Raw genomic sequence first — 13,601 nt, forward strand, 5'->3', positions numbered from 1 at the left:
GTCACTCACAGAACAGAGCACAGGCCAGAAGAGGAGTAAACATCTCTCCTTTGATCATATCACCTTGGAAGAACTGAAAATTTACAGGTTCCTAGAAGTATCTCTGTAAACAGCTGCACAAGACCCTTGAACCTTGGGACAGTACACCCTCCACCCTGGAAGCAGAGCCATACTTTAACGAAGAGTTAAAAGTCTGGGAAAATAAACAAATGACAGAAAAAACTCTTGACTATAGAAAGCTGCTATGGTGACAAGGAAGATCAAAACATACACTCAGAAGAAGACAACAAAGTCAAAGCTCCTATATGCAAAGCCTCCCAAGAAAAATATGAATTGGTCTTAGGTCATGGAAGGGCTCAATAAGGATTTTAAAAATCGAGTAAGAGAGGAAGAGGAAAAATTGGGAAGAGAGATATGAGGGATTCCAGAAAATCATTAAAAAATGAAACAACAGCTTGGTGCAGGAGACAAAAAAATAGTGAAGAAAATAACACCTTAAAAACAGACTAGACCAAATGGTAAAAGAGGTCCAAAAGCCAGTATAGAGAAGAATGCCTTAAAAAGCACAATTGGCCAAATGGAAAAGGTGATCCAAAAGCTCACTGAAGAAAGTAATTCCTTAAAAATTAGAATGGAGCAAATGGAAGCTAATGACTTTATGAAAAATCAAGAAACAATAAAACAAATCTAAAAGAATGAAAAAATAACAGAAGGCAAGATGAAATGTCTCACTGGAAAAACAACAGACCTATACAATAGATCTAGGAGAGATAATTTAAAAATTATTGGATTATCTGAAATCAGTGATCAGAAAAAAAGCCTAGACATCATTTTTCAAGAAATTATTGATGAAAACTGCCTGGAATATTATAGCCAAATTCCAGACCTCCCAGATCAAGGAGAAAATATTGCAAGCAGCCAAAAAGAAACATTTCAAATATGGAGCCATAGTCTGGACAACACAAAATTTAGCAGCTTCTACATTAAAGGGTTGGAGGACTTGAAATATGACACTCTGGAAAGCAAAGAAGCTAGGATTACAACTAAGAATTACCTACCCAACAAAACTGAGTATAATCCTTCAGGGGGGAAAATGGACAGTTTTCTTTTTCCTTTTTAATTTTTTAAAATTAATTTTTAACTTAAATAGAAAAAGACAAAAAAGATTTTCATGTTCACAGCACAACATAAAAAGAGAATGCAATATAAAAATTACGTGTGGTTGGACTGGATTTAAGAGAGGTAGAGTTGCACAAAGTTGGCAGCCTCACACTCTCTTCCAAAGTCATTGGAGTCCATTGGCAAGACAAAAGTCAGGATGACTGGTGATGCAGTGGATGATCTTGGTGTTTTTCATGTCTGACCAAGCTCTAAGTGCTTCACAGTGCCTGCTTCAGCTACGTTCATGGCCACTGGAACAAATTGTTCTCTTTGCCCATTCTGCCAGGGAAAGTCTTAACATGCTTGGGGTAGCCACTCCCCTAACTCACTGTTGGGTTTGAGGCCTGTGGACCATTTACTGGAGTGTGGCAGCTACTCATGCTATAGCTTCTTGGAGTCACAGATGAGAGTTGAGTGCCAGGTAGACACCAAAGGTGGATGAGCAGCCCTGAAAAAGGCTCAGCAAGCCTTCACATGAGAGATTCCTTGACCATATGTATTTGTCAAAAAGTTTTTTTCCCTTTCCTCTCCCTCTGTGGAGGTTCTTATAAAGAAGAATTCTAACCACAATATTGGTTTTATGTTTTAAAGGAAAAAAGAGTTAATGAAGCATTTAAAACTGTACTACATAGAATAGAAGGAAGTTCAGAAAGACACAGATAAGTAGAACAACTTTGAAAGTAGCACTGAATTTGTTAGGTCTTAAAAGGAAAAGCAAGCTGTATGTAATGGCGATTTGTGATTTCATGTGCAATTCTCATCTGTACATAGAAATACTTTGTTTTTAAATACAGAATCCAAAAGTTAAAGGGGTATGACTTTGGCATCTATATGAAGACCAGGTTGGAGAGGTGAAAGTCTGGGTGCAGGGAGACCAATTAGGAGGGTACTGTTATAGTCTAAACAAAAGGTAGTAAAGGCTCAAATTAGGATTTTGGATATCTAAGAGGAAAAAGTTTTTGCATTAAGTTATCTGTGAAAGGCTATCTGCTCCCTTCTCATATTTTTTTTTATTTAAAGACCTTTATTAACAGGTGCTTGCAGTTTGTGGATTTTTGAAAAAATCAGGTGTACTTTTTATACAAATTAAAAATGAGGTTCTTAAAAATCTCAACGTGACCAGATATGAAACAATTTAAAAACTTTTAAAGGTATATTGAGAAAACCAGGCTTTTTAAAAAACATGTTTGTCATTCCCAAAAAGAGACTTCTTTAGGTAAAAATAATAGAAACCCCATGCTGCATAGATAATGCAGAGAGTTCTAGTTATCTGGTCGACAGCAAAAAGCAAGCACTTAGGTCTTCCGTTCCAAATCTTTTGTTCATTTCTTATTATTGCTGGAATTTCATATTCTTTCTTCTTGTATGATGACTAAACCGGATGATGGTAGAGATGGTAAGCTGGCATTTACTCAGCCCCGCCCTGCTCAGCCTTGGGAGCAGAGGTATTCTCAGCTGGTGGTTTGGCTGCTTTTGTCTCTTTGCCATCTTGTGGTTGTTCTCTGGGCGTCTGCATCGGTAATTGAAGTTACGGCGGTACTGACGTTGAGGTGGCTGCTCCTTGGTTCTCTTTGTCTTCTTCGTTACCTTCCTCTCTAGGCTGTCTTTGACGAGGAGGGCCCCTGCGGAGTAATGGTCTATAACCCCGATACATATTCTGTCTCACTGGTCTACCTTGTTCTCCTGCACCCTGGTTGTCAGCACCCTCCATTACTTCTCCCTGCACAGGAGGGTTGGAATACTGTGGTTGACGCCCATAGGGTCTTCGGATGTAGTAAGGTGGGAACCCCTTCTCATATTTTCATCAAGAATATTGTCTATAACCCACATGTACAAAAATATTTATAGCAGTTCTTTTTGTGGTGGCAAAGAATTGGAAATTGAGGGGATATCCATCAATTGGGGAATGGTGGAACAAGTTGTGGTATATGAATGTAATGGAATACCATTGTGGTATAAGAAATGATGAGCAAGCAGACTTCAGAAAAACCTGGAAAGAGTTAATATGAACTGATGCCAAGTGAAATGAGCAGAACCAGGAGAACATTTTACATAGTAACAACCACATTGTGTGATGACTGACTTTGATAGACTTAGCTCTTCTCAGCAATGCAACAATCTAAGACAACTCCAAAAGACTCATGATGGAAAATGCTGTCCCACATCCAGAAAAAGAATTTTGGAGTCTGAATGTGAATGGAAACATATTATTTGCTCTTCTTTTCTTTCTTTCTTTTTTTTTTTTGGTTTCTTCTTTCTTGTGGTTCCTCCCATTAGTTCTAACTATTCTTTACATCAGGGCTGTCCAAAGTGCAGCCTGTGGGCAATTTATGCTGCCTGCCTACAAGCATAGAAATTTACATAAATGCTTTAGTAAACGAAGCTGAGCTACCACAGATCTCTGACTAAAATGGCAAATCAAAATATATTGTCTATTGTTTCAATAAAAACCTAAGTTTGAACAGCCCTGCTTTATATCATGACTAATGTGAAAATATGTTTAATGAATGAATAAGTAGAACCTATATCAGATTACATGCCATCTTGGAGAGGGAGGGAGGGAGGGAAGGGAGGGGGAGAAAATTTGAAACTCAAAATTTTATGGAAGTTAATGTTGAAAACAAAAAATACATAAATTAAAAAAATAAAAAAACCTAAAAATGTAAAAAAAAGAATATTGTCTATACATATGTAGACCATTTTCATATTTATATAGATGAGGAAGTAGGTATGTGAGTTGAAAGTTGTTGATATGCTAATGCCTTCTTCCCTGCCATGTGCCCTCCCCATCTGTGATTTTCCCCATTGTTTTTGGTATCTTTCCTTTGAAATATCTGGCAAATCAATTCCAGTTGTGTCTTCAGCATGGATTTCTTCTGTATGTATTTTGTCTTGTCTAGTCATATTCTTCTTTTTCTTCTTATCCCTGCTTTCTTGGATATAGCATAGTGAGTATGGAGATGATAGCTCCCAAATGTATCTCTAGTATCGTTGATGATGGTAGTGTATCATTAAGAAAACACTAGCTAATCCAGTTCATCTCACTTCTATTTGTTGCTCTCTTTTCACTTCATCTGCAGATGCTGTTGGGATGATCTGTCTTTATTAGATCACACATGAATCTTCCTGTAGATGCATTTTCCTCTCCCCTGCTTTTCACTGTTTTGAGAGAAGATATTCCTTGTCTTCCATCCTCTTTTGCAATGTTTTACACATAAGCTTATAAATCAGTATTGACCTTGGTGGCCATGTATTTCTAGACTCTGAAGGAACCCCAGTAGGAATGTAGTGTACCTTCTCCTCCTCCTCCTCTTCCATGATTTGTCCAAGATTAGATAGGTAGTAGATATTTCCTGGCTGAGGTAATTCCTGGGTTTTTTTGGGTTTCTATTTCAGTGACTACTTAAGGTTAAACTTTCTCTTTAGTGATAGTTGCAGTCAATGTTTTTATCTTGATCTTTTATCTTTATCTACTTTCTAGTTTTTTTACATTAACAGAAATTTCTTTTATTTGAATAGAACTGTCCTGAGCTACTGTAATCATACAATGTTATCACCTTTATACTTTCTTCTAGTTTTGTGTTTGCCCTAATTAGTTGATGATTTGAGTATATAGAGATAGCTTACTCTGAAATGACTGCCATGTCAATTACCATTCATTCTCTGTTATGAATTCCACCGAACCTGTTTCCTATGCATATTCAAGCTCATTAAAAGACAATGAAATAAGAAGCAGACAGATTTCTTGTTTTTAAGGGGAGTTACAGTCTTGCTAATTATTATTAGGTATGTGACCTTGGCAGATCTGATTTTGCCTTTTAGGTATCTGTTTGCTGTAATGGTAAATGATGGTTTTCAATAAACTCCTGGTTTTTTGTTATACTATTCACTTCTAGACATTGGCAAAATAGGTATAATTTAGTTAAATGTTGGTCGGCTCTACACTTTCTATTTTGATATAATTCTCACTAAAAAAATAAAAGATTGTGGCAAAGAAATTGGACATTTATCTGTATCTTTTAAAAAGTTGGCAGTGGCCTTTTTATTCAGTTAATTCGTTTTCCTATTATATGTCATTAATCTTTTCATTTAAAGATCATCGAATAAATCATCCTACTAGGTCTAGTATGATAAATATGTGGGAAATAACTGCATTTCTAAAACCTGTTCTGTGTTTCTTTACTTGTGGTTTCTTTATTGGAATTATATTTCTTATTCTGTTATAAATAATTAAATAGAAATACAACAACACATAATTTATTATTTCCAAGGAATGTGGAAAATATCAGGATTCAATGCTAAACATATAGTCAAGTATTTTTTAAAAGTTCTAACATCCTCAAAATAAGTGGTTGAATTCAGAATAAGTTTTTCATAACGTTGGGGAATGGTCAGGAAAAAATTAGTTGACCTTTTTTGTTATTATACATGTTTATAAATGCTGTTGTGATTTACCTCAAAGTAAACAAAACCAAAAATTTTTACTGAAATTAATTCATGTTAAAAGAAATAAAACCACTTAAATTTCAATTATTCTTCCAGGTGTGCCTCATTTCCAAAATAAGTAAAACCACTCTTTTTTTTTTACAAGAAGGCTGTCTACAAGAGTGGGATTCATGTTCTACACAAATTTTTGCTCTAAGTAGTTGCTCAATGAACTTCACTTATTTGACATATTCATCATCTTGTTCTGTATGAATATGTTGGTTATTTCATGTCTGCATGAACAGAATATTGGGATCTTAACATAGTAAAATAATTAATCTTTTGGAGAATTGTATTTTTTTATTAATGAATTCATGATAGGGTGATTGTCAGGCCTAATGTTCATCATGTGAATTGACACTGATCTGTTCTCTGTTGCTTTCTGACTAAAAAGCTGGCCATACTTTGCACATTTGTTCATTGATACTTCTGAAAATTCCAAATTGGTTCTTTTTTCTTTGGTAAGGTTATGATATGTTAAAGTTGATTAACCTTGAATTTCCTGATTGCATATACTGAAATAACTCATTTCTTTTCAAAATTTAATTTCACAAATGTAGAATTACCATAAGGAAAGATACCAATTTTTGTGCTCGGGTACAGTAAATATTTTCTTTTGAGTACCCAAGACCCTGTGCCATATATTACTGCAAAAAGGAACATTGCAATACCTCTGATTTAATGGAATTTATCTTCTGTAGGGAGACAAATTGTAAATAATGATATTAGTCAGAAGGTGGTAAGGAGATGAAGCCTGAGGGGATCCAGGAAGCCTTGATTAAAAAAAAAGTAGCATTCTTACTGGTCCTTTGAGGGACAGATAAGATTTAACAGGTGGAGATGGAATAGAAGGCATTCTTTGTGAAGGGACCAGTGAAGAGTAAATGATTCCCCAAAGTTACTTTAGTAATTCCCAGATATCTAAATCAAATGGCTTTTTCCTCAATCCTCATCCTTCTTGAACATTCTATTGAATTTGTCACTATTGGTCACCTTTTCCTGGATACTCTTCAGTTTCCATGTCTCAGCTTTTTCTTAGTTCTTCTACCTCTTTGACCATTCTATCTCCTTTGTTGGATATTCATTCTTACTACTCCCATTAACAATGAAGGTCCCCCAAGTCTTTGTCCTGGGATTTCTTCTTTTTCTTCATTATGCTCACTTAGTGATATCAGGTCCCTTGGGTTCATTTATCATCTCAATGCAAGCACTTCCCAAATGTGTGTGTGTATATATGCACACATATGTATATATACATATATGCACATATATACATGTGGGTAGCCCAGCTCTCTTTCCTGACCCTCAGTCATGTGTCATGACTACTTTTTGGTAGTTGGTATCTTGAATTAGGTATCCCATAGAAATTTCAACTTTAACATATCCAAAAGGGAACCCATTATTTTCTTCCTTGAACTATCTCCTCTTCCCAGCTTCCCTGGTACTGTTGAGAGCATCGCTGTTCTCCCAGTCACCCAGGCTCATAACCTTGATGTTGTCTTCCACTTTTTACTCACTTGTCCCTTATGTACATTTTGTTGCTAAATCCCACTGTTTCTATTTTCACAATATCCCTTTTCTATTTCCTCTTCTTTTCACTCACACAGCGACCAGCGTAGTTGAGGCCTTCATCTCCTCTTCCCTGGGCTATTGAAATAGCCTCATTGGTCTCCTTGTCTCAGGTCTCTTCCTACTCCAATCCATCCTCCCACTTAGCTGCCAAAGTTATATTCATGCAGCGTAGGTCTGACTTCTACTCAGTAAATTCTGGTGGCCATATATTGCCTGTAGGAGCAACTATAAAGGCCTCCTTTTGGTTGGAACTCTTCACAACCTGCCCCTTTCTAACTTTGTAGACTTCTTATACTTTTCTCACCTCCATGTACTCTGTGGTTCAATAATAATAACTTATTTTCAGTTCCTTGCATACAACCCTGCATCTCCCATCTCTGTCTTTTGGTATTGGCTGTACCCCATCCTGGAATGCTCTTGCTCCTTACCTCTACCACGTAGCTTCTGTGGTTTCCTTCAAGACTCAGTTTACAGTGAGCAAGACTCACTCTTTTTCAGGAAGTTTTCCTAGTTCCATTGGCTTTGAGGTTAATTTCCACTTACTCTCTATGTATCTTGTATACTGTGTACATAGTGTACATAGTGATTTCATGTTTGTCTTTTTCATTAGAATGTGACCTCTTTGAGGACAAGGGTGATATTTTTGCCTTTATTTACATCTTTAGTACTTAGCAATTCATTCATTTATTAATTTTAATAAGTGCTTAATCAAGTTACCTAGAATTTTTTTAATTACTCTTTTCTCACCTTCTATGTCACTTAGCTGTTAAGTATTTTCATTAATATTTCTCCAGATGCCCTTTGTATCTGTTCCCTCCTTTCCATTTCTGACACAATCCTAGTTTAAGGATTCATACCCTCCTCATTGGACTGCTGAAGTAGCCTCATATCTGTTTTCTCGTTTCTGATTTCTCCCTGTTCCAATATGTCTTCCTGCCTCAGTCTTCTTCCTAATTCATAGTTATCATATCATTCAGGTATTTAGAATACCTTTTCTTAGGATCGCAGATTTAGAACTGGAAGGGACCTTAGAGGCCATCTAGTCCAACCCCTTCCTTCTATAGATGAGGAAATTGAGACTCAGAGAAGCTCAGTGATTTGACTTAAGTTTACATAGGCAGTAAGAATCAGAGGCAGGATTTGAACCCAGGTGCTCTGACTCTAGAGCCAGTATTCTTTCTACTATATTACATTGCCTCCTGCCAAATAAAATGGAATCTCCTTAGCCGAACCTTCTATGTTCTTAGTCTTCCACCTAACTTACTTGCCACATATGACTTCTGTTCTCATATTTGGTGCTTTGGTCCAAATCCGCTATTATCCCTGAAATTGTTTTTGATGTTTTTGTCTCTCTGACTTAGCTCAGGCTGCCAGTGCCTGGTTTATGCTGCCCCTTTATCTTCTGCTTTTGAAAGAATGCCTGAGCAGCCAACCTCTAAGCTCTTTGAGGATAGATGCTGTTTTTTATCCTATAATACTTTGCGTGGTTTCTTGCACAGTGCAATAAGTATGTACAAAACATATGTTTAATGACTGAAATTTGAAAACCTGGTAATTCAAAGTAAGGATCTATCACATACTTTTATTCCCCTGGCTGTTACAGTGAACATATCATTAAATTATCTGAATTACAAGTATGAAAATACTTTTTGGAAGAGGCTAATGATATATTAAGATTTAAGCATTTAAATGAGTAAGGGTTCTATCCTCAACTCCTGATATTCCTTTAAAATTATACATTCGGGACCATTTTGTTTCCTTAGAGTAAACTGTTTATAAGTATTTTTTTTTTTATTGTTTCACCTCATGCCTTACATTGAGTAAGGTTTGATTTGTAAATGCATCATAACTTGTGGGTTTTATTGTTAAATTTTATGGGTAACTCCATAAATAGTGACTTGTAATGATCAGGCAAACATACAAAAGAAACATTCTTGTGTAGAGAGCAGTCTAAATAGTCCCCTCTGTTCTTCACATTATGATGCTCACCAGAGGCTCGTTATAGTCCTTGATCTTTTTGTTCAGCAGACACTTCAGGCTAGTTAGTGCTGTGCTCCATCTGCTTTGATCTCTAGACTATATGATATGGACCTCTTGGATAGCAGCTCTTCTGGCTTTTGATGCTATTCTTGGCTTCATCATCATTGCAATAAGTTCTCTTGTATCAAGTGTTAAGGGCACAACTTATTTACAAGTAGTTTTTTTTTAACTTTAAACTGCCTAAGCCTTTATAGCAAGCTTATTTTAATGGTGGACTTTTCTAGCATCTAGTCATGGGTTTACATGCTACTTCCTCTTTTGGAATAAATATGATATTCCCTTGGTGCTGGGGTGGATTGTGAACTATGGATGGGCTGCCAAAAATGTCTTTGAATGTATTTTGAATTGCTTGTATATTTGAGATTACTTAGGACTTTAATAAAGCTAATCTTCTGGCTGAGAATGTTTTTTCTTTTTGCCCTAGGCCTATTTAAAGAACAATGGTAGAGGAGAGGTTTGCCCAGAGGCTAATTCTGGGCAAAACTGTGAAGTAGAAGTCTTGTGAGCCCTCAGTCTCTTCTTTCCATAACTCTTTCTTTTCTTTCTTCATTTCCAACATGCCTTGATCTCTTGATTGCTAGAGTCTTTGTAGTTTCTTCTTCCCTCTCTTCTCCTTTCTCTCACTCTCTTGCTTGAAATCTTTCCAGAAAGAATCTAACATCAGTCCTTTATATCTTAGTATGCATTTTCATTCAATACATTGCTTTTTCCAGGAGATATTTTTCATCTCATATCCTCTCTAATTGTGACAAAAGATTTTGTTTCCTCATAAAGGAAGCTATTCAGCAGTGTTTTAGGGGGCCTAGAGAGTCATTTCCTACCTCCTGAAATTATAATTCCTTAGGCAGGGTCCTATTTGATGTGTCTGTAATAAGTCCTAGTGAAATAAGGCCTATCTGAGTAAAGCGATTTCAGAACTTTTAAAACAGCATAAACACCACAGTTGCTGAAAGAAGCAACTAAGATAAATGGGCCAAAGCAATGGAGGATTACAAACATCCCTCCCTCCCATTGGCTAGGGTTAGAGACCTCAGGGCAGTCAAGGAGTCTAGACCAGAGGTTCCCAAAGTTATTTGGCCTACCGCCCCTTTTCCAAAAAAATTAGTGCCCTGCTGGAAATCTACTTTCTTTGACCCTTTAATGGTTTTTTTTTTAAATTTGTGTCATTTAAAAAAATAAAAATTTTTAAAAAAATGATGCATCTTCAATTTAATAATTTTTGTAAATTTGTGGGGTTTTTGCCTGCATTGAAATTTTGATGATGCAATATTGTAACATGTAACCATATGGTATTGTATTGTAAACAAGTCATTACAAGCACATATTCCTGCCCATGCATTCTGGACTTCCCGATAACAACACCAACAGGCTTGCCTGCCAGGAGCAACACTTGCTTGTTAAGACCTGTCAGCAGACTTGACCGCTGATAGGTTATAACTTGCATTTTGTGTGTTTATTTGGAAAATAGTGTAATCACTATGACTTTAACTCTGCTACACAACAGATGAGACATGTACAAAAGGTTTTTCAAAGTTTTCTTATCTTCTTTCCTTCTGCTTCCACTGCCCACTTATTTTATTCAGTATCCCTCAATTGTACCCGAGGCTACTACCACCCCCCCCCTTAGAGCCTTCCATTATCCCCCAGTTGGCAGTATTGTCCACTTTGGGAACCTGTGGACTCTGGATGGTCCTGGTACAGGATACAGACTGCACAAATCTGAAATTTTCATTGTAATTATTTGTCAACTGAATTTTCCTATTACCAGTTGCATTTTTAAACTGCTCACCGTCTTATGTTTCCTCACCACTGCCATCTTTTCTTACTTCTCGTGGTTCTCCTATTTTTAATGATGATGTTGAAAAGATGATAATGTTTTTGCTTTTGTTTTTTGAGCATTCTCATGTAGTGATTTTAGAGGGTTTTTTTTTGAGGAAAGTCCCTGTTTTTATCAGAAAAAAATGTTTTTGGGTCCAGACCTCGGTCCGTAGCTTCACCAGACTACCAAAAGTGTCCATCAAACAAAAAATAAGAAGTCCTGCTTGTGTTGGTGCCCAAGAAGTTAAATTACTTGCTCAGGGTCACATAACTAGTACTTGTCAGAGGCAGGACTTGAACCCAGGTTTCCTTTTCTCTAAAGCTTTTCCTATATCCAGTTTGCCATGATGCCAATTTTCCTCAGAAGCTATGATTTTTAAAAATAGAAATGTCAAACATTTTTAGAAATGTTAAATAGCAATGCAAAAATCCAAAATTTTCATTTTAAATTTCAGCAAGTATGTTTGATAGAAAAAGCAAACTTTTGCTAATTCAGAATACCACCATTGTAGAAAATAATTTCCATTTTGGTTAAATAGCTAATTATTTGTGTTGTATCTGCTCAGTTAACACATGCATGAGGTTTATCACTTCATTAACCTAAAATTCACATGTCATCACTTTCAGATAATATTTTGTTATTCTTTCCTGTTAAGTTGGAATAAATATGCATAAATAACAGTATTTATACATATACTTGGAAATTGTATGTCACTGTGAAAACAACTAGCAAACTGCTACTTGACTGCAGTAGTTTACTTAGTTGATTACTAAGATTACTAATATTATTCTTGAAGAATGAATGATGAAACTGTTCTTTCCTCTTAATACTTAATACTTCACTCTAGGTGAAGAATATCATACATTTTGTCAGGTACAAGTGCTTTGTTGGTCACTTTGAAGTATTTTCTTTGTTATAAAAAAGGGTTCAATGTTAAGGAGACATATGAAAAGACTGACATGAAATAAAAGACATCAGTAAAAGTTTCAAAAAAACAAATGAAACAATTAAAATAGCAGTAGAATCTCTCTGATGCTTTTCCTGGAATTTACTATAACAATCATTTTTTTTTTCATGAGAATAACCAGAACCCATTTGCTATCTCTGTTTTCTTTCTTTTAATTGCTTTATATTTTATTCCAGATTTAAATTAAGTCAACACGCCTTTATTAATCATTTATTATGTGCCAGCTCTTGTGCTAAGTGCTGGTATATAAAGAAAAACAAAAAAAGCCTGCCCTCAGAGTTGACTTGTTTTTCATATGTTTCCTATTCTTCTATCTACCAGATTAATTTTTTTTAGCTTCTATTCTTTTAGTAATCAACTGCTGCTCCTCAGCTTTTTGATGGAGGGTAAGAATTCCCGCTAACAAAAATAGTTCTGGTTCATGATAGAGTGTCCTCATCTTGTTCAGCATTGCCAGCACTGACTTTCTGTAATGATGGAGTTTTGCTTAGGACTCTATATCTGCCCCATTTCCCTTTGCAACAATTGTGGGCCAATTATGTTTGGCCCACTTTTACTTGTCTAATATTTCCTCTTGCCTTCTTGTTCCTCAGAAGACTTTCCTGATAAGAAACTCGTAAGTCAAGCAAGTTTTAAAAAAACGTGTCATATTAGAAGCTGGAGTTACTTTTCACACATTTGCATAAGTCCAAGTACCTGAGTGATTATTTGTACATAAAAGTAGCAGGGCAAAATCCTGTAACTTTGACATTTGGTGATGGAGGATTACCCTATCCAAACTCTGTTTTTAGTAGGCCTGAAAAAAGGACTCACTTCACAATTTCAAAGTGCTTTGTTTACATCTCGTTCATCCCTAAAGAACAGGTATTTTTATCCCTACTTAGAGAGCAGAAAATGGAGAGCCAGAGCAGTCAGACAGCTAATAAATGGAAGAGCAGGGATCAAAACCTAGGTCTTTGATGCCAAGTTTAGTGTTCTTTTCCCTAGATGATGCTGACTCACCGTAGCCAACATTATTGTGATTTGTTGCCTTCTGACCTTTAGAATGCTTCCAAGTGCCTACCTGTTCCCATGTGTTTAATTAAGGCTGTATTTACAGACCTTCATTTGTAGTGAATGCCACCTTACTTATTTGCCATCAGCTACTGGGTCCTTGTGCTAATATCAGTAGCAGATGTAATAATCCGCTTGGCTTCCTGCCCCTGCAACCTTCTAACCTCTGCAGCCGAGGTCACTTAATCCTTATTTATAAGGTTAACTCCATCGTTTCACAGAGTGGCTCACCACTGGGCAACATTCCCCAGGATATTAAACTTGTTCACTTTTTTATGCTTATGGAAGTCTTTAGGCCCTATCTTCTCCACTGAGATTCTTTCCTTGTTGTGTTTTTGTCCAGCTTCCATTCAAGACAAGCTCTGACTGAAACTGACCCATCACATGGAATTGTGACTGCCTGCCCTCCCAGGATGGACAATAACTAGGGCAGCACATATTAGGGAGTCCAGAGGGAAAACCCTGGACCTTCCTAGCTGAGTCATTGCAATATTCTTGGAACCT

General features: G+C 36.4%; 1 pseudogene; it reads right to left on the reverse strand.

Annotated features, from left to right (window-relative positions):
• Window positions 1-2,322: 2,322 nt before the first annotated feature.
• Window positions 2,323-13,601, reverse strand: part of LOC118851074 — a 35,012-nt pseudogene continuing 23,733 nt past the window's right edge.

Source organism: Trichosurus vulpecula, chromosome 5, assembly GCF_011100635.1.
Source record: "Trichosurus vulpecula isolate mTriVul1 chromosome 5, mTriVul1.pri, whole genome shotgun sequence".
NCBI lineage: Eukaryota > Metazoa > Chordata > Mammalia > Diprotodontia > Phalangeridae > Trichosurus > Trichosurus vulpecula.